Raw genomic sequence first — 21852 nt, 5'->3', positions numbered from 1 at the left:
TTCACACAAAATCCCTAAAATAGGCTGGACAATTGTTGGTCCCCTCAACTTAATATTTGGTTGCACACTCTTTGGAATAAATAACTACAATCAATTCCTTCCTATAGCCATCACCAAGCTTCTTACACTTCTCGAGTGGAATTTTGGACAATTCTTTTGTAAACTGTTCCAGGTCTCTCATATTTGAAGGCGTCTTCTCCCAACAGCAATTTATAGACCTCTCCACAGGTGCTCTATGGGATTTAGATCTGGACTCATTGATGGCCACTTCAGAACTCTCTAGTGTTTTGTTTCCAACCATTTCTGGTGCTTCTTGAAGTATGTTTGAGGTCATTGTCCTGGTGAAAGAGCCATGTCCTAGGACACAAACCCAGCTTCCTAACACTTGGCACTAAAATGAGACCCAAAATCATTTGGGTAGTCTTCAGTTATCAAGATGCCTTGCACACAGTTAAGAAAAACTAAGGCAGAAAAACAAGCACAATAGGGCCTTAGCTGGTTAAAATTGGGGTATTATCTCCTCATCTGGGATAGCTGTGTGCCACACAACTACTAATGCTTATGTAGCGGTTGCTGCAGATTCGTGGGTGATACACACCAAAAGAATAAAATACAGTCTTCTGTACTGCCTCAATGGACGAAAAGGAATCCAAATGGCTGTTTCTTGCACTGTCTGCCATGTGTAACTGCAGGGCATGTATAAAAATCTGGCACGTGGATAAAATCTGTACCAGACTAGTACACTTATGCACCCTGAGGCTGCAGGACAGCTTGAATTTCTTAAGAACTTGATTAAGGTTGCTTATCCACCACCCAGACTATCCTGTGTTGCAACCTTTCATCAATTTTTCTCTGCTGTCAATGTTCATGGAGATTAGCTACAGTACCATGGGTTGTAAACTTCTTTATTATGTTGTGCACAGTGGACAAAGTAACATCAAGATCTCTGGAGATGGACTTGTAACCTTGACATTGTTGATTTTTTTTATTTATTTTTTTTGCAACAATTTGGGTTCTCAAGTCCTCAGACAGTTTAGTTCTCTTCTCTTTCTGTTTTCCATGTTTAGTGTGGTACACATATACAAACAATGCAAAGATTGAATCAACTTCTCCCTGTCACGACAGGGTAGAATAACAGCAGGCGTGCGGCACAAAGGCTATGTGCGCACGTTGCGTACAGTTCACTGCAGAACTTTCTGCAGCGATCTGAAGAGCACATGTGCGCTTTAAATCGCTGCAGAAATGTCCGTAGTGAAGCCAATTCCATGCGCTCTGCCTGCAGCTCCTCCCATAGACAGAGCAGGAGCTGCCGGCAAAGCGCACGGAAGAAGTGACATGTCACTTCTTTTTATGCAGCGCTTCGGCAGTAGCCGAAGCGCTGCGCTCTAAAACGCCACGTGCGCACGTCCCCTGCACAATCTCCATAGACTGTGCAGGGGACGCAGGACGCATGCAGTTACGCTGCGCTACAAAGCGCAGCGTAACTGCATGTATATACGCAACGTGCGCACATAGCCAAAGGAAGGGAAAAATGTTCAAACGGGGGCCTTGATGATAGGCAGAGGGGGTATGGGTGACCCCTAAACACTCACCTGAGACTGAATCCTGCACTCACTATCTTCCCTAGATGGGTCCTTCCATGATAATACCCCACCTTCCACAAGGAGTTTCCAGACCCTCAGGAATAGGTTTATTCGCATGAGATTCATGGAATGAATGTATCAATTTCCTGGCATTTATTTCTGATGCTGATAACCACATTCTCACCTCAGGACCACAACCATTCCAATGCACCAGGTACTGAAGAGAGCGGCAAACAAAACAAGAATCAACAATTATTGCCAATTTAAACTTCAAAATACCATCAACAATGACTGGAGGAGGTCGCATCAGTGACAGTTCAGATGACGCAACATTTTTTATGCAATGATGAAATGCATTTTGGATTTTAAGTGTTTGTGGTAACTCAATGCTAAAGGGTTAATGACGGCGATAACTTTATAAGGACTAATGAACTTTGGACCCAATTTCCAGTAAGGAACTTTTTAACATAATATTTCTGGTAGATAGCCACATATAGTCATTCACATACAGGTCCGGACCTGGTGAACATTTATCAGCCATGTGAATATATGTCACCCACAAGCTTTAAATTATTCTGTAATCCTTGACATACAGAAGAGAGTGATAAAGAAAAACTTTCATTCCCAGGATCCTCTGAAGACCTTTCCCTACTGAAAGCACAGAACTAAGGGTGAAAACCATATGCACCAAAAAATGGTGACTTTCCAGTGGATTTGTGACGACAGTTTAATGCAAATTCTGCCGAAGGTAAGTAAGATAACCAATCTTCCTGGTTTTCTGAAACGAAACACCTAAGGTACGTCTCTAAATTTTGATTATCGTTTAGTCTTTTTGTTCGATTGAGGATGAAAGGACGAGGAAAAAGAATAATGTACACCCATATGAGAGCAAAAACCTCTCCAAAATTAAGATACAATCTAAGCCCCCCGATCTGAAACCACACCAGAGGGGACCCCATGAAGCTTCACAGTCAAATTGATAAATACTTGAGCCATACTTTTGGCATTAGGAAGAGGAGAGAAGGTAATGAAGTGTGCCATCTTGCTAAACCTGTCCACCAACACTAAAATCACCATTTTTCCAGCGGATGGAGGAAAGCCGGTAATGAAACTCATAGACAAATGCGTCTATAGTGTATCGGAGACAACCAATGGTAGGAGACACCTGGATGAGTAAGTATGTGGAGTCTTAGAACGTGCAAAAATATTGCAGGTAGACACAAAATCAACCACATCCTGAAGCAACTTTGGCCACCAAAAATGATGAGAAAGGAGGTCCTAAGTTGCTTTACTAGCTGGTCACCTGCAAAATCAGAGTTATGATATTCACCTAAACTGTTAATACGTAAATTCAAAGGCATAAACTATTTTCCTGTAGGACAGGTAGCAGGGGCTTCCCTTAGAGCCTTCAACACCTCACCCTTAAGATCTTAGCACACAGTGGAAATGACCAACCCCTCTTGTAAAATAGGAACCGAGTCATCCAAACTACCTCACCCATGGAAACTCTGGGACAAACATCAGCCTTGACGTTCCTAACCCCGACGGACAGTAAGTGACAAATGAAACCTGGTAAAAATTTGAAAAATCAGTACCCATGTACCCCATATGTAATAATCCAGTCCATGTACCCCATATGTAATGATACAGTCCATGTGCCCCATATATAATAATACAGTCCATGTGCCCCATATATAATAATACAGTCCATGTACCCCATATGTAATAATCCAGTCCATGTACCCCATATGTAATAATACAGTCCATGTACCCCATATGTAATGATACAGTCCATGTGCCCCATATATAATAATACAGTCCATGTACCCCATATATAATAATACAGTCCATGTGCCCCATATGTAATAATACAGTCCATGTACCCCATATGTAATAATACCATCCATGTACCCATATGTAATAATCCAGTCCATGTGCCCCATATATAATAATACAGTCCATGTACCCCATATGTAATAATACAGTCCATGTACCCCATATGTAATGATACAGTCCATGTGCCCCATATATAATAATACAGTCCATGTGCCCCATATATAATAATACAGTCCATGTACCCCATATGTAATAATACAGTCCATGTACCCCATATGTAATAATACAGTCCATGTACCCCATATGTAATGATACAGTCCATGTGCCCCATATATAATAATACAGTCCATGTACCCCATATGTAATAATACAGTCCATGTACCCCATATGTAATAATACAGTCCATGTACCCCATATGTAATAATCCAGTCTATGTACCCCATATGTAATAATACAGTCCATGTACCCCATATGTAATAATACAGTCCATGTACCCCATATGTAATAATACAGTCCATGTACCCCATATGTAATGATACAGTCCATGTGCCCCATATATAATAATACAGTCCATGTACCCCATATGTAATAATACCATCCATGTACCCATATGTAATAATCCAGTCCATGTACCCCATATGTAATAATCCAGTCTATGTACCCCATATGTAATAATACAGTCCATGTACCCCATATGTAATAATGTAGTCCATTTACCCCATATGTAATAATATGTCCATGTACCCCATATGTAATAATACAGTCCATGTACCCATTATGTAATAATACAGTCCATGTACCTCATATGTAATAATACAGTCCATGTACCTCAGCATAATAATACAGTCTAAGTGACCCTATGTAAAAATACAGTCCTTGTGCCCCATATATAATGGCACAGTCCATCCATGAACACCATATGTATTAATACAGCCAATGTATCCCACGATAATAATATAGCCCATGTAACCCAGTATATTACAGTCATATGTGATAATAGAGTCCATGTAACCCATATATTATAATAAATACAATGTACCCCAAATGTAATAATATAATCTCATATGTAATAATAGACCATATACCTCAGTATTATAATACGATCCATGTACCCCATATCATATGGGATCTTTAGAAATACTTTTGTCAAAGATCCATTTATCTATAATACTATAGGCTGTCACAGTAGGCAGGGATTAGCAATATGCACTCAGAACTGCTCGTGGTACTGGGTGCATATTGCACCTGACTGGTTCCCTTTAATGCCAGATATAGCTTCTCTATACTGGTGTGGTGAAGTGTTGTGATGCAGACTTACTAGTGGTTGTAGTACCTGTCACAGGGTTCTTCTCTGATATTATATAATCATCAGAGCGAGACAATCACAATCACAAGAACCTTTATTACATGCAAACCGACAGATCCATAAAACAATCCACCACACAGAGGGTAAAATAGTCCAGGAACATGAATATAGTTCAGAAACAGGATAAATGACCTGGGGGATGAGTCAAAATCCTCCAGCTATCTTCCCCAAGTCTCTCTGGGGTGCTAGCTGTAGCATCAGAGTCCCACAGAGGATGATTCTTACTGCCTCCCTAGTCCTCCTCAGGCCAAATCCTTATATCCAGGGGTAAGCACACAGGTTGAATGGTTTTCAGGCCCCTGTCCTCCTAAGACCTAGGGACGGAGGCACTACAAGAGGTGATTTTCTGTATTTGGCGAGCTGCAGAGTTATGAATGGACAGTCAAGTAATGCCAACAAAGGAGTTCATCAAGAACCATAGACACATCCAGGCTACAGTTAGTAACTTACCTAATGTGATTAAAGTGCATCAATCATCAGGATTTTTGTATATAACCTAAAGCCAGTGCTGTACTGGCACTATCAGGCTGATTCTATACATACCTGTAGTGGTCAGCTCGGATGTATAGGTTTTGAAATCCAAGAAAGTAAAGTTTATAAAATCATCAGCTTCTTGAGTGACAGCAGCTAAGGATCAGATAATATCTGGGGGAATACATAGTTGTCCCCACCCCCTGTTAGCATTAGCATAAGTATTATAAAATTGACCGAGCAGGACCTTTGGTGAGGTCATACCCATGTGACCAGAAGGGGCGGGGCCTCAGCCAACAGAAAAATGTTGCTTCCTGGTATCAGCTTTGTTGGCTGAGGCCCCGCCCCTTCTGGGCACATGGGTATGACCTCACACAAGTCCTGATAGGTCGACTGTATAATACTTATGCTAATGCTAACAGGGGGAAGGGATAACTATAAATACCCCCCTAGATATTATCTGATCCTCAGCTGCTATCATTCAAAAAACTGCTCATTTTATAAACTTTACTTGCTTGTGTTTCGAAACCTAAACATCTGATCTGACCACTACAGGTATGTATAGAATCAGCCTGATAGTGCCAGTATAGCACTGGCTTTAGCTTATATACGAAAATCCCGGTGATTGGTTCCCTTTAAGACTCTACAGAGAATATTACAGAGCAACAAGGTAACACTCCTAAAGTCAGTAAAAATATGAACATAGATAAAATGATACCAAACCCAACACATCACACCATCACAGTACTTTATTGTTGTGAGCTGTTGTGGCATTAACCCTTGTTGTCATTTTGTTCCTGCCTTGCTTCTCTTGCTTTTCTCTTTAATTTCTTACTGTTTGTTCCTGTGAGCTTTCAGTGTGTTTGAGTTTTGGTTTTTCCCTGTTTGTCTTAATCTGCGTTGTCATTACACTCCTGCCCCTTCTTTTCTTGAAGGGGGGGACAGTTTAGTTCTGGTCAGGAGAACAGTAAGACACAGGACTTCAACATCTCCACCATCAAGTGTAATCCATAGGTTAGGGATAGGCTAGGGTCCAATTGTCACGATGGTCTACCGTCATTAGGAGACTTGTGATGGGTTTGGGGCCGGAATCTCACTATGCCTTGTAAGACTCTGGATTTGAAATGTTTTCCTTTCTTTTGGTGCAATGAGGGTTAATGTCAGTTTCTCTGCTAGCAGCTCCTGGCTTTTTCTCCTGATATGCAGTCGGTTTGTGGCCACACCCATCCTCTTGTACCATGCACCACCATATGATGCCACTAATAGAACTTTCATTCTGAGACTAGCCACAGAGGAGAAACATCACTTTGGTAGCACCTGGAGCCTTGCTGCTGCTGGAGGCCTTGCTGGTGGTGTTCTCCTGGTGGAAGCGGTGCTGGCTGCAGGGCTGGTGTCTGTCTACCTTTCCTCGTGTATAATTAGTGCAATGGTGAGACTAGTGCTCTCATCTGTCATCTCACTAGTCAGGGTAAGTTGAGGGTAAGCGAGGGACTAGGCATGTGATCGGCGACTGGGTGAAAGAACCCATCTAGGGACATTAGGGAGCTTAGGGTACAGCCTCAGGTGAGTGCAGGAGGTTTCCCCACTCCTCTCTCCCTAGCGTCAGGCCCCACCATTGTTATTGTGTCCCCGGTGTTCCCTGTGTATTTCGTAGTGCATCAGACATTCGTTGATCCATGCGCATCTGTCACGCCATGTGATCGGACATCCCCTAGTCCAAGAGGGACAACAGTACAGGAGCACCCTATCTCTCGCTATGCTGCAGTCACATTGTGACATGTATTAATGGCACACAACTTTAAAAGATGAGCGTACCAACTTCTTTTTTTATTCCATTTATACCAGATAAGACCTTTGCTCCTTAGTGTCCTTTCATTTACCACATATGTAATAATACGGTCCATGTATTTTATATGTAATAATAGAAACCATGTATAATAAGCCAGTCCAGGTACCCAATCAATAATATAGTCCATGTACCCCATATGTTATCATACTATCCGTGTACCCCATATGTTATAGCACAGTCCATGTACCCCAACTGTTATAGCACTGTCAGTGTTCTGCCTGTTATAGCAGTCTGTGTACCCCATATGTTAAAGCTCAGTCTATGTACCCCAAATGTTATAGCACAGTCCGTGTACCTAATGTTATAGCACAGTCCGTGTACCCCATATGTTATAGCACAGTCCGTGTACCTAATGTTATAGCACAGTCCGTGTACCCCATATGTTATAGCACAGTCTGTGTACCTAATGTTATAGCACAGTCCGTGTACCCCATATGTTATAGCACAGTCTGTGTACCCCATATGGTATAGCACAGTCCGTGTACCTAATGTTATAGCACAGTCCGTGTACCTAATGTTATAGCACAGTCTGTGTACCCCATATGGTATAGCACAGTCCGTGTACCTAATGTTATAGCACAGTCCGTGTACCTAATGTTATAGCACAGTCCGTGTACCTAATGTTATAGCACAGTCCGTGTACCTAATGTTATAGCACAGTCTGTGTACCCCATATGGTATAGCACAGTCCGTGTACCTAATGTTATAGCACAGTCCATGTACCCCATATGTTATAGCACTGTTGGTGTTCCCCCTGTTATAGCAGTCTGTGTACCCCATATGTTATAGCACTGTCGGTGTTCCCCCTGTTATAGCAGTCTGTGTACCCCATATGTTATAGCACAGTCCGTGTACCTAATGTTATAGCATAGTCTGTGTACCTAATGTTATAGCATAGTCTGTGTACCCCATATGTTATAGCACAGTCCATGTACCCCATATGTTATAGCACTGTCGGTGTTCCCCCTGTTATAGCAGTCTGTGTACCCCATATGTTATAGCACAGTCCGTGTACCTAATGTTATAGCACAGTCTGTGTACCCCATATGCTATAGCACAGTCCGTGTAGCACAGTCCATGTACCCCATTATAACAGAGTCCGTGTACCACGTTAAAGCAAAGTCCGTGTATCCCGTTATACGCATACTCCTTCTACCCCGTTATATGCAGTTCGTGTACCCCCTGTTGTATGCACAGCCCATGTACCCCCTATTATACGCACAGTCCATGGACCACCTGTAATAAGCTCTTATGTTATAGCACAATCCATGTTCCCTATATGTGATAGCACAGTCCATGTACCCCGTTATAGCACAGTCTGTGTACCCCATATGTTATAGCACAATCCGTGTACCCCATATGTTATAGCACAATTCGTGTACCCCATATGTTATAGCACAATCCGTGTACCCCATATGTTATAGCACAATCTGTGTACCCCCTGTTATATCACAGTCCATGTACTCCATATGTTATAGCACAATCCGTGTACCCCATATGTTATAGCACAATCCGTGTACCCCATATGTTATAGCACAATCTGTGTACCCCCTGTTATATCACAGTCCATGTACTCCATATGTTATAACACAGTCCATGTACCCCCTGTTATAGCTCATTCCGTGTACCCCATTAAGGCATAGTCCATATACCCCGTTATAGTACAGTCTGTGTACTCCTGTTATAGCTCATTCTGTGAACCCCCTGCTATAGCACAGCAGTGTACCCCATGTTATAGCTCATTCCGTGTACCCCCTGTTATAGCACGGCCGTGTACCCCATGTTATAGAGCAGTCCGTTTACCCCATTTTATAGCTCATTCCATGTACCCCCTGTTATAGCACAGTCCTTGTACCACATATGTTATAACACAGTCCATGTACCCCCTGTTATAGTACAGTCCATGTACCCCCTGTTATAGCACAGTCCTTGTACCCCCTGTTATAGCACAATCCGTGTACCCCATATGTTATAGCACAGTCCGTGTACCACTTGTTATAGCACAATCTGTGTATCCCCTGTTATAGCACAATCCATGTACCCCGTTATAGCCAGTCCATGCACCCCCTGTTATAGCACAGCAGTGTACCTTCTGTTAAAGCAAAGTACGTGTACCCCCTGTTAAAGCACAGTTTGTATACCCCTGTTATAGCACAGCCGTGTACCCCCTGTTATAGCTCATTCCATGTTATAGCACAGCCGTGTACCCTGTTATAGCTCATTCCGTGTTATAGCACAGCTGTGTACTCCATGTTATAGCACAGCTGTGTACCCCCTGTTATAGCACAGCTGTGTACCCCATGTTATAGCACAGCTGTGTAGCCCATGTTATAGCACAGCTGTGTACCCCCTGTTATAGCTCATTCCGTGTTATAGCACAGCTGTGTACCCCATGTTATAGCACAGCTGTGTACCCCATGTTATAGCACAGCTGTGTACCCCATGTTATAGCACAGCTGTGTACCCCATGTTATAGCACAGCTGTGTAGCCCATGTTATAGCACAGCTGTGTACCCCATGTTATAGCACAGCTGTGTACCCCATGTTATAGCACAGCTGTGTACCCCATGTTATAGCACAGCTGTGTACCCCCTGTTATAGCACAGCTGTGTACCCCATGTTATAGCACAGCTGTGTACCCCATGTTATAGCACAGCTGTGTACCCCCTGTTATAGCACAGCTGTGTACCCCATGTTATAGCACAGCTGTGTACCCCATGTTATAGCACAGCTGTGTACCCTATGTTACAGCACAGCTGTGTACCCCCTGTTACAGCTCATTCCGTGTTATAGCACAGCTGTGTACCCCATGTTATAGCACAGCTGTGTACCCCATGTTATAGCACAGCTGTGTACCCCCTGTTATAGCACAGCTGTGTACCCCATGTTATAGCACAGCTGTGTACCCCATGTTATAGCACAGCTGTGTACCCCCTGTTATAGCACAGCTGTGTACCCCCTGTTATAGCACAGCTGTGTACCCCATGTTATAGCACAGCTGTGTACCCCATGTTATAGCACAGCTGTGTACCCTATGTTACAGCACAGCTGTGTACCCCATGTTATAGCTCATTCCGTGTTATAGCACAGCTGTGTACCCCATGTTATAGCACAGCTGTGTACCCTATGTTACAGCACAGCTGTGTACCCCATGTTATAGCTCATTCCGTGTTATAGCACAGCTGTGTACCCCATGTTATAGCACAGCTGTGTACCCCATGTTATAGCACAGCTGTGTACCCCATGTTATAGCACAGCTGTGTACCCCATGTTATAGCACAGCTGTGTACCCCATGTTATAGCACAGCTGTGTACCCCATGTTATAGCACAGCTGTGTACCCCATGTTATAGCACAGCTGTGTACCCCCTGTTATAGCACAGCTGTGTACCCCCTGTTATAGCACAGCTGTGTACCCCATGTTATAGCACAGCTGTGTACCCCAGGTTATAGCACAGCTGTGTACCCTATGTTACAGCACAGCTGTGTACCCCATGTTATAGCTCATTCCATGTTATAGCACAGCTGTGTACCCCATGTTATAGCACAGCTGTGTACCCTATGTTACAGCACAGCTGTGTACCCCATGTTATAGCTCATTCCGTGTTATAGCACAGCTGTGTACCCCATGTTATAGCACAGCTGTGTACCCCATGTTATAGCACAGCTGTGTACCCCATGTTATAGCACAGCTGTGTACCCCATGTTATAGCACAGCTGTGTACCCCATGTTATAGCACAGCTGTGTACCCCATGTTATAGCACAGCTGTGTACCCCATGTTATAGCACAGCTGTGTACCCTATGTTACAGCACAGCTGTGTACCCCATGTTATAGCTCATTCCGTGTTATAGCACAGCTGTGTACCCCATGTTATAGCACAGCTGTGTACCCTATGTTACAGCACAGCTGTGTACCCCATGTTATAGCTCATTCCGTGTTATAGCACAGCTGTGTACCCCATGTTATAGCACAGCTGTGTACCCCATGTTATAGCACAGCTGTGTACCCCATGTTATAGCACAGCTGTGTACCCCATGTTATAGCACAGCTGTGTACCCCATGTTATAGCACAGCTGTGTACCCCATGTTATAGCACAGCTGTGTACCCCATGTTATAGCACAGCTGTGTACCCCCTGTTATAGCACAGCTGTGTACCCCCTGTTATAGCACAGCTGTGTACCCCATGTTATAGCACAGCTGTGTACCCCATGTTATAGCACAGCTGTGTACCCTATGTTACAGCACAGCTGTGTACCCCATGTTATAGCTCATTCCGTGTTATAGCACAGCTGTGTACCCCATGTTATAGCACAGCTGTGTACCCTATGTTACAGCACAGCTGTGTACCCCATGTTATAGCTCATTCCGTGTTATAGCACAGCTGTGTACCCCATGTTATAGCACAGCTGTGTACCCCATGTTATAGCACAGCTGTGTACTCCATGTTATAGCACAGCAGTGTACCCCATGTTATAGCACAGCTGTGTACCCCCTGTTATAGCTCATTCCGTGTTATAGCACAGCTGTGTACCCCATGTTATAGCACAGCTGTGTACCCCCTGTTATAGCTCATTCCGTGTTATAGCACAGCTGTGTACCCCATGTTATAGCACAGCTGTGTACCCCATGTTATAGCACAGCTGTGTACCCCATGTTATAGCACAGCTGTGTACCCCGTTATAGCTCAGTCCGTGCCTCCCCGTTATAGCTCAGTCCGTGTGCTAGCACCGCCGTGTACCCTACGTCTATCACAGCTCCTCGCCAGCCATTACCTCATGCCTAATCTCCGCAGATGCCCCCGCTCTTGCCCATCGCAGCAGGCCTATGGACGCATATGTGACAATGCATTTCCCGTCATCACGGAGACAGGCTTGTGTGTGATGCCATCAGGATAGCCCCATTCAGACATCATCACTGCCATAATCCCGTCCATGTATTCCCGTACTGAACAATAAAAGCCCCACCCGTGAATGATTCCTCCGTGGAATGATGCCGCTATTGCCGGAGACCATGGATGGGACATGGTGGGAATCGCACACGGTGGATGGAGTCTCCCCCGAGAGGGTCGCTCCTTTTGTCTATGCTAGACACAAATGATAGTGAAGAACACAAATCCCGTCACCCAGTCCTTACCGGCAGCATCGGGAGGCTTGTCAGAGGCACAGCATAGGGTGCATCAATCAGCCGGGAGATGGTCACGGTGCTGGTGGCCGTCACCGACCGGAAATACCGTGCCGAAGGCGATGACCCAGCAGAGAATAACGGGAGAGGTGGAGCCAGCGCTGCCAAGGCGGTGTCTGCGAGGGAGCGGTCCTCACGGCTCCTTATGGAGGAGCCAGTGCTAAGCAGTGCAGCTGCCTGGCCGGGGGCGGAGTCCACGGCAGGGGGCGTGGCCACACTGCGTACTGAGCGGAGTGGTACCTTACCTGAGCATCCTCCCAAGATGCAGAATTCTGCTATGGGGGTTATCGTGTAAAGGCAGCTGCAGGAAGGCAGGAAAGACTATGAAGAGCTAAGATAGGCATTTCTATACTGTACACAGGCCCTGATTCCAGCTGTGTGTCCTTTACTGAGCTGCTTGCTGCAGTGTTACCAGGAGACTCAGTGTGGGCTACTAAGCCTGCTACCAGGTAGTCCCCCATATTAGTGATGGGTCTAGTCACGTCACAACTAGAGTGAACGATGGAGCCAGTGCTCTAGTGGGAATCGCTTTTCTCTGAATGGCTCTCAATGGGGGACAAATGTGACTGGATGCCAAGGAGAGCTAAAGCCTGCTCACCTGCCGTGCATAATGCTATTAATGGCTGCCTGTAGGGGGGGTGAGCTTCACTGGCATCAGACTGTTGATATTACTTACTATATGTGTTCACCTGTGGGTGCGCGGTTATTAAATAGTGATCCATTTGGTATCCAAAAGAGCCAGCTCACCAAAATAGCCATGCTGCCCATCACTGCTCCATATTGATGAGTTCTGTGTAACCCCGCCCCCCCCACTGATTGGCAACTTTCTGCCTATGCAGAGAGACAGAGTACACAGCTTCCAATGGGTCATGTGGAAGGGATTAGACAAAGTTCAGCATTTAGAGAACTGGTAAATCTGTAACAGAGGAAACAGTGAGTTTCAAAAAAATGTAGCAAGCAGTCCAGTAAGTGACATCGCTGGAATTAGGGTCTCTGCCACTACATCACGCATCTCAGATGGGGTATCAAAAACCTGGTGACAAATCCCTTTAAGTTTATGTAGCGCCCCTCAGACCATCAGGGTGCTACAAGGTTCTGCATCCCCACAAGGATGCATGGCCTACCCCCTTAGGTACCCAGAACCCCAGTGCCGGTAACACCAAAGACCCAGGTAATCCCAGTTTTCCCCAACAATCCCCCATACAATGGTACTTAGCTAGGGTGGTACCCAGGGATGGCCGCCTAGAGGTGGAGCCACTCCAGTACACTAGTTGACCAGGTGGGAGGGGCAGACTGTGGAGAGTAGTCAGTTCAGTGTTGACTGTGGAAGTGTGAAGGTGGAAGTGAAGTGACACCCTGACTCAGGTTAACGGTGACCTAGTACCTAGGAGAGGTGGTTGCCGGTGGAGTACTCCCGGAACTACGCACCGACGGGGTACAGGACCCTATGACAGGAAAGAGCTTCAAGCCGGCCTGTTAACACCTGCACAGCAAAGGGGACCATCAAGGACCTTGCTGACCCTAAAGAATACGAAGACTCAGTAGCAAAGAGATCGCCGGGGACAGGACCAGAGACTACAACCCCACAGGGTTCATGCTACTGTGACGCCCCTGGACTATTCAGGTCGTCACAGGGTACTGCGCGCTCTTTCTCTTCAGTGCAGGATTCAACCCCCCATGGTTCTGGGTCTCCATCCTGCAGTACTGCCTCCACCAGCATTCACAAATCCTAGATACACCTTACACCACACCTGTCAGGCACACCAGTGGGCTGCTTAAGCAGGAATAGGGCCGCCCACCTAGGGGTCAGGCAGGGAGGTGAGAGGTGTCAAGACAGAAGGAAAGTAGCCCTCGAGCTCTGAGGAGCTCTGAGGAAGCTTGGAGTTGTAGCTCCCAGGGCAGAAGCAGACTAGGTCGCAGACGGTGGTCTGGACCTAAAGGAATCGGACCCCCGGTCGCAGGTGATTGAGGCTAGGTGCCTGGGACCTGTTTTGGAGGACGTCAGAAGCCTGGGCCTAATCACCGGGACTGAAGGCACGGCAGGGTACATGGACCCTAGGTTGGGAAGAAGCTTCAGGCGACCCGGCAATTAACCTGCGGATGACAGGGCCTTTATGGACTGTTCCCATGAAGCTCAGAGATCGGGGGCATTAGCGCAACAAAAGGGATAGGGCTTTCCAAACAAGCAGCCCACTGAAATCCCAAGCGTGAGCTCCTGAGAGCAGGCTCCTTCACTTAGCCATAGTGGAGAGCGGGGTCCGGAAAGCTCCAAGCTGACGGGTCACAAATGACACTCTAAAATTTGTGCCAGGAGGCAGGTCACGGACCACCAGGCAGTGCTGCAGGGGACGGGACCTGGACGAGCTCCCCTCAAGAGACAGCGGCAGTCAGAGACTTGGTCTACCCTGTTGTCAGCGTCTGCTTTATTGCTGAGTACCCAATAAACCCCTGCAACCGGTCGAACCTGCTCTCCCCCTGCAGCCCATAGCACAATCCAGAGTCCCGGGGTCTTCCCCTACCCGTGGAGGGTAACGTCATCTTGCTGCCCCACTCCATCACCCTGGGTACTCCCAACGGCAGCGGCGGTACTCCCAATTACCGTACACCATGGGTGGCGTCATGAACTATACCTCTCCCCTGTAAATACCCCCTTTTCAATTTGAGTGTGGCCCCTCTCCCCCGGGTCCAGAGACCCTCGAGCCACGAGTAATCACCCCCCCCAGATCCGAGCGGTTCGATCCTCTGCAGGGACGGCATACCTCAAATTTCTAGCGTCACGAACAGGATACGGACTGGGCCCACTAACCTGGGTGACGTGCATCTTGAAACGCCTTGAAGCGCGAAGCTGCAGTGTCAAAATCCTGTTCCCGCCATTTTCCGCCATCTTTGGCACCAAAATGCCATCTTCCAGACCAAAAGCGCGCGAAGCTGAAGCCCTGCCCTTCGTCCTGAGAGTTTGGCTGGAACCGGAAGTTCCCAGAGTGCCCCAGCATAAAAGTGAGTGGCTGGCGAAAACCAAGGGGGCGTGATGGGATGTCGCAGCAGAAGTGAAGCAGGGATGCCAGGACTCTGCCATAACATTCCTGGGCACCGCAGAGGCAAGATATGGTCCTGGGACCACGGCCTAGATAGAACAGGAGACCGAGCAACTCTGCATGAGGATGCGGATGCAGTTCCTCTTTATTATGGATCATGGAGGGAAGAGATGAGGAGCCTGGCAATGGCGGTGCGAGCCCGTGAGATTGAAGTCCCACGCGAGTAGCGGGTAAGCAGCTATCCAGCCCGGCCTATATGGCTGCAGGGTCCGGTCTGCCCCCATCCGCTGCAAGCATCCAACCATCGTCACCCTGGTCCTCGGCGGACGCCGAGCTGCCAACCCCAGCACCGGCAGCAGAACCTCCAGCCCCCATTTATGAGTCACAGATTGCAGAGCCCCTGAGTCTACCATCCAACCAGGCCACCGGCCCGACCAGACTCGGCCACATCACCGGGCCCGTACCCCGATACGGAGCACCCGGACTCTGCACCCCCGGCTGCGGAGCAGTCGGTCCCTTTGTCTATAATGGCGGAGGCGGAACCTGAGGATCTGCCAGCTCTGCCGCCGCGCGGAATCCCAGCGGCTGCTGGGGTCGCAGGAGTTCAACTGCGAGAGATACCAGTGAGGCAGGTGAGGCCGGACGCTGACGCCCCCTACTGGGAACGACAATAGCACAAGTTGCACCTGGAAATGACGAGATCAGCGTTGACGGGAGATTGCTGCCCGCACCCAAAAAGAAAAGGAGCATGGTGGTCTGGACCTAGAGGAGTCGGACCCCCGGTCGCAGGTGATTGAGGCTAGGTGCCTGGGACCTGTGTTGGAGGACGGTCAGCAGCCTGGGCCCAATCACTGGTCCTGGACCGAATGCACAGCGGGGTACACTGATCCTAGGTCAGGGAGAAGCTTCAAGCGACCCAGCAAGACAGGGCCTTTATGGATTGTTCCCACGAAGCTCAGAGATCGGGGGCACTAGCTCCATGGCTATTTATAGTGTGGTCTGATAGTTAGGGGACTGCAGTCAGCCCAAGTACCAACTGCTCTTGTTGTTCTTGGTGTTTTTCCACCAATGGGAGTTTTTGTAATCTTCCACGGTTACTGGATCATAACAGTATCACCGGTCAAAAAAAAGAAAGGTACTCAAAGAAGGGAAAATATTTTTTTTATCTCTATTTATTTTCCCTCTTATTCTTTTGGTACCATGGATGATTTTCTGTTGACATGGATACAGAACAGTTGGTTGAGCGTGTTGAGTATCTCTCCTCTTAGGTTCAGGCAATTTCAGCTTATCTTAAGGGCACTTTACACTCTGCGATCTCGCTAGCTCGATCGCTAGCGAGAGTGCCCGCCCCCGTCGGTTGTGCGACACCGGCAAATCGCTGCCCAACATCGCTTACACCTGTCACACGGACTTACCTTCCCTGCGACGTCGCTGTGGCCGGCGAACTGCCTCCTTTCTAAGGGGGCGGTTTGTGCGGCGTCACAGCGACGTCACACGGCAGCCGTCCAATAGAAGCGGAGGGGCGGAGATGAGTGGGCGGAATATCCCGCCTACCTACTTCCTTCCTCATTGCTGGTGGATGCAGGTAAGGAGATGTTCGTCATTCCTGCGGTGTCACACATAGCGATGTGTGCTGCCACAGGAATGGCGAACAACCAGCGGCATGCACCACCAATGATATTATGAAAAGGAGCGACGTATCAATGATCAACGTTTTTTGACGTTTTTGCGATTGTTGATCGTCGCTCCTAGCTGTCACATGCTGAGATGTCGCTAACGACGCCGGATGTGCGTCACAAACACTGTGACCCCGACAATATATCGTTAGCGATGTCGCAGTGTGTAAAGCACCCTTTAGACAAAATCCTGTTTTAGAACCTAAAATTCCTGTTCCTGAATTGTTCTCGGGGGGATCTAAATTTTTGAATTTTAAAAACAATTGTAAATTGTTTTTTACCTTAAAACCTAAGTCCTCAGGGTGCCCCGTGCAGCAGGTTTAGATTGTCATCTCTTTGTTGCACGGTGACCCTCAGGACTGGGCTTTTTCATTGGCTCCTGATGATCTGATTCTTGCTTCTGTGGATTCCTTTTTTCAAGCCCTGGGATTGTTGTATAATGAACCCAATGTTATTGATCAAGCAGAGAAACCTTGCTGGCTTTGATCCAAGGTCAGCATTCCGCTGAAATTTTTTGTCAGAAATTCAGAAAGTCGGCGGTCCTTACCAAATGGAATGATGATGCTCTTGCGGAATTTTTTCATAAGGGTCTCGCGGATGTAGTAAAGGATGTTGGATTTCCTATCCCTTTTGGTCTCTATGCCTTTATGACTTTCGCCATTCAGATTGATAGATGTTTACGCTAGCGCAAAACGATGCCTGCTGATGTATTGTTTGCGGAACAGTTTTCAGAGCCTATGCAGTGTGATAGGGTTCTCTCTAATGCTGAGCGGCAGGGTTTTAGCCAAAAAATAAGTTGTGCTTTTATTGTGGTGACGCATCTTACACTATTTTTTGTCTGCCCTAAACAGTTAAAGAGATTTGCTCGTTCATTTGCTCCTTATCCTCATTTTCGGCTATGGCCTTTTTTGATTCAGGGGCTGCCCTGAACTTGATGGATTTTGGTTTTGCTAAGAATTGTGGTTTTGATATAGTACCTTTACAAACTCCTATTCCTTTAAGGGGCATTGATGCTACTCCCTTAGCTGAAAATAAACCCCAGTTTTGGACCCAGGTAACGATGAAGGTTGCACCAGCTCATCAGGAGGATTGTAAATTTGTAGTATTACACAACTTGCACGATATTTTAGTACTGGGATTCCCTTGGTTGCAACCCCATAATCCAGTTCTTCATTGGAGATCCTTGTCTGTGATTAGTTCGGGTTGTCAATGTGTGCATAATGATCTTTCTGTGTTGTCTATTTCCCCTCCGCCGCATGATGTACCTAAATATTTGTCAGATTTTCTTGACGTGTTTAATGAGACTGGTTCTGATTCTTGAATTAATGCCAGGTTGCAAATTTCCTAAGGGACGGATCTTCAATCTATCTGTTCCCTAACATGATGCTATGAGAGCCTATATTAACCCCTTCAGCCCCCGGGCACTTTCCGTTTTTGCGTTTTTGTTTTTTGCTCCTTTTCTTCCAAGAGCCGTAACTTTTTTATTATTCCGTCAATCTTGCCATATGAGGGCTTGTTTTTTGCGGGACGAGTTGTACTTTTAAATGAAATCATAAGTTTTACCATATAGTGTACTGGAAAATGGCAAAAAAATTCCAAGTGCGGAAAAATTGCAAAAAAAGTGGGATCGTACAATAGTTTTTGGGATATTTTATTCACGGTGTTCACTATATGGTAAAACTGATGTCTGGGTGTGATGCCTCAGGTCGGTGCGAGTTTGTAGACACCAAACATGTATAGGTTTACTTGTATCTAAGGGGTTAAAAAAAATTCACAAGTTTGTCCAATAAAAGTGGAGCACGTTTTGCGCCATTTTCCGAAACACGTAGAGTTCTTATTTTTTGGGATCAATGGCTCAGTGATGGCTTATTTTTTGCGTCTCGAGCTGACGTTTATAATGGTACCATTTTTGCGCAGATGCTACGTTTTGATCGCCTGTTATTGCATTTTGCACAAAACTTGCGGCGACCAAAAAACGTAATTTTGGCGTTTGGAATTTTTTTGCCACTACGCCGTTTACCAATCAGAATAATTGATTTTATATTTTGATAGATCGGGCATTTCTGAACGCGGCGATACCAAATATGTGTATATTTATTTATTTTTTAACCCTTTAATTTTCAATGGGGGGAAAGGGGGGTGATTTGAACTTTTAGGTTTTTTGTTTTTTTTTTTATTTTTTAAAACTTTTTTTTTTACTTTTTTTTTTTATTTTACTAGTCCCCCTAGGGGGCTATAGCAATCAGCAATCCGATCGCTGATCGCTATCTGCTGATCACAGCAATACCGCTGTAATCAGCAGATTCACTCACTTTGGTTTTCCCTCTGCTCTCGGCCGAGGGAAAATGAAAGTGAAAGATCATAGCAGCAGGCGTCATCACATGACCCTGTGCTACGATGGCAACCACCGATAGTCACGTGATAACACACGTGACTTCCGGTGGGGGCGGCGGTAAGTAACAAACATGGCCGCGCGCATTTAAATCTTGCTGCCAGACTTTGGCAGCAAGATTTAAGGGTTAATGGCCGCGGGTGGAAGCGATTCCACCCGCGGCTAGCAGGCACACATGTCAGCTGTTGAAAACAGCTGATATGTGTGCCGATCCACGCCGCCTGCCCGCGGCAGGGGGCGGGGCTTAACGGGACACGATCTATGACGGATAGATCCGTCCAAGGTCGTGAAGGGGTTAAGGAATCATTGGAGAAAGGTCATATTAGACCATCCTCGTCACCTATGGGTGCCGTTTTTTTCTTTGTGTCCAAGAAGGATGGGTCGTTGAGACCTTGTATTGACTATCTTCTCCTTAACAAAATCACTATTAAATATCAGTATCCATTACCCTTGATGTCTGATCTGTTTTCCAGAGTAAAGGGAGCTAAGTGGTTTACGAAACTTGATCTTAGGGAGCATACAATCTCATTCGAATTAAGGAGGGTGATGAATGGAAGACGGCCTTTAACACCTCTGAGGGGCATTTTGAGTATCTAGTGATGTCTTTTGGGCTCACCGATGCCCCCTCTGTCTTTCAATCATTCATGAATGATATTTTTCGGGATCTAATTGGCAAATTTCTGATTGTCTATTTGGATGATATTTTGATTTTTTCTGATGATTGGGATGCTTATGTTCAGCAGGTTCGGAAAGTTTTTCAGATACCTAGAGAAAATTCATTGTACGTTAAGAGATCAAAATGTCTCTTTGGCGTGCAGAAAATTTCCTTTTTGGGGTTTATTTTGTCCCCGACTTCTATTGAAATGGATCCGGTCATGGTTCAGGCCATCCATGACTGGGTTCAGCCAACCTCTTTGAAATCCCTTCAAAAAATGTAGGGCTTTTCCAATTTCTATTGTAAATTTTTAGGTAAATTTCTCTAGTGTGGTTAAGCCTTTGACTGATTTGACCAAAAAGGGAGCTGATGTTGAGAATTGGACTTCAGAAGCAATTATGGCCTTCCAGGAGCTTAAAAAGAGGTTCACTTCTGCTCCAGTCCTGCAGCAACCTGATGTTTCTCTTCCGTTTCAAGTGGAGATAGATGCCTCAAGATTGGAGCAGGTGCAGTTTTGTCTCAAAGAGATCCTAGTACCGCCAAGCTTAAGCCTTGTGCCTTCTTCTCTCAGAAGTTTTCTCCATCTGAACGAAATTATGATGTTGGTAGTTAGGAATTATTGGCAATGAAGTGGGCCTCTGAGGAATGGAGACACTGGCTGGAGGGGGCGAGACATCAAATTGTGGTGCTCATTGATCATAAGAATCTGACCTATCTTGAAACTGACTAGAGACTGAATCCTAGGCAGGCTAGGTGGGCTCTATTTTTTACATGTTTCAATTTTGTGGTCTCTTTTCTTCAGGGCACTAGGAATATAAAAGCCGATGCTCTCTCTAGGAGTTTCTTTGCTGATTCTCTGGATGTTGTGGAGCCATCTAACATCCTGAATGAAGGTGTGGTCCTCTCCGCTATTTTGCCCAATTTAAGGTTAGCACTTGAGAGATTTCAGGGGCACAAACCTGAGAGATGTCCTGTGGGGAAGCTTTTTGTTCCTGATCAATGGAAGACTAGAGTTCTGTCCGAGATTCATTGTTCTCTATTGGCTGGTCATCCTGGGAATTTTGGTACTAGGGATCTTGTGAGTAGGTCTTTTTGTTGGCCTTCTTTGTCTCGGGATGTCAGGAGTTTTGTGAAATCTTGTGGGATTTGTTCCAGATCCAAGCCTTGTTGTGCACGTTCTAGTGGGTTGTTGTTGCCATTACCTGTGCCTAAGAGACCCTGGACTCATATTGCTATGGATTTTATTTTGGATCTTCCTGTCTCTCAAAGGATGATGGTTATTTGTGATAGATCCTCTAAGATAGTCCATTTGGTACCATTACCGAAGTTGCCGTCGTCTTCAGAGTTGGTGCCCTTGTTTTTTCAACTGGTGGTTTATTTACATGGTATTCCTGAGACTATTGTGTCAGACAGAGGAGTTCAGTTTGTGTCCAGATTTTGGAGAGCATTTTGTTCTAGATTAGGTATTGAACTGTATTTTTCTTCTTCTTTTCATCCCCAGACCAATGGCCACACTGAGAGAGCTAATCAGACCTTGGAAACATATTTGAGATGTTTTGTATCTGCTGATCAAAATGACTGGGTTTCTTTTTTGCCCTTGGCAGAGTTTGCTCTCAATAATAGGGTGAGCTCTGCTACTTTGATGTCTCCTTTCTTCTGCAATTTTGGATTTCATCCTAGGTTCTCTTCAGGGCAGGTTGAGGCTTCAGCCTGCCCGGGAGTTGATTCTGTGGTGGAGAGAATGCAGCAGATTTGGGCTAAAGTAGTGGACAAATTGTTTCAGTCCCAGGAGAATGCTCAAAGGT

The 21852-nt window shown here is 46.0% G+C and overlaps 1 protein-coding gene across 1 annotated transcript in view; it reads right to left on the bottom strand.

Moving 5' to 3' along the window:
* PTPRS (protein tyrosine phosphatase receptor type S) overlaps positions 1-12454 on the bottom strand; it is a 684599-nt gene extending 672145 nt beyond the window's left edge. The window contains exon 1 of the mRNA XM_075352599.1: positions 12242-12454. The gene's annotated coding sequence lies outside the window, so the exon portion shown is untranslated. The remainder of the gene's footprint in view (positions 1-12241) is intronic.
* Between the last annotated feature and the right edge of the window lie 9398 nt (positions 12455-21852).

Source organism: Anomaloglossus baeobatrachus, chromosome 1 (genome assembly GCF_048569485.1).
Source record: "Anomaloglossus baeobatrachus isolate aAnoBae1 chromosome 1, aAnoBae1.hap1, whole genome shotgun sequence".
Lineage (NCBI taxonomy): Eukaryota > Metazoa > Chordata > Amphibia > Anura > Aromobatidae > Anomaloglossus > Anomaloglossus baeobatrachus.
The sequence above is the reverse complement of the archived record's forward strand: the minus strand, read 5'-3'. Positions and strand labels throughout refer to the sequence as shown.